The sequence below is a fragment of the Rana temporaria genome, chromosome 11, assembly GCF_905171775.1.
Source record: "Rana temporaria chromosome 11, aRanTem1.1, whole genome shotgun sequence".
Lineage (NCBI taxonomy): Eukaryota > Metazoa > Chordata > Amphibia > Anura > Ranidae > Rana > Rana temporaria.
The window spans coordinates 33,136,147-33,136,688 of record NC_053499.1 but is presented as its reverse complement, the minus strand read 5'-3'; positions in this window follow the sequence as shown (position 1 = coordinate 33,136,688).

The following is a 542-nucleotide window of genomic DNA, read 5'->3' as shown; positions in this document are numbered from 1 at the left end:
GCACAACTGCAGATCTTGCACTCAACCCTACTATGTAAGGCTGGCCATACATTATACAATTTTCTTGTCCTTTAGATTTACCAAAACCATATAATATGAGGTCAGACTTTCAATGTGTATGCAATCAGGCCGGTTCTTTTACTACACTACAAAAGAAATTTCATTAGAAAATTAAACAATGTAGGGCCAGCCTAAAGAATACTCAACACACACATAATAAAAAAAAAAAGTTTCTTGTACAACACAACATCACCTTATTCACTAAGCTCGGGGGCAAATTCCCCTTGCAAAATGCAATTTCCAACGCAAACCGAACAGCCTATTTGCTATTAGTAAATCAACTCCTTTTGTGTTACCTTTGAGAGCAAATATCACATCAAGTTAAAAACAGCCCCTTAGGTCTTATCTGTGCAAAACAATTGCATTCTATTAAAAATATATATATATATTTATACTTTAATACCCTTTTTTTTTTTTTTAGTCTACCGTTTTCCTTTGATATGTTAAGCATGATGAAAAAAAAGAAAACAATTACAGTGGAC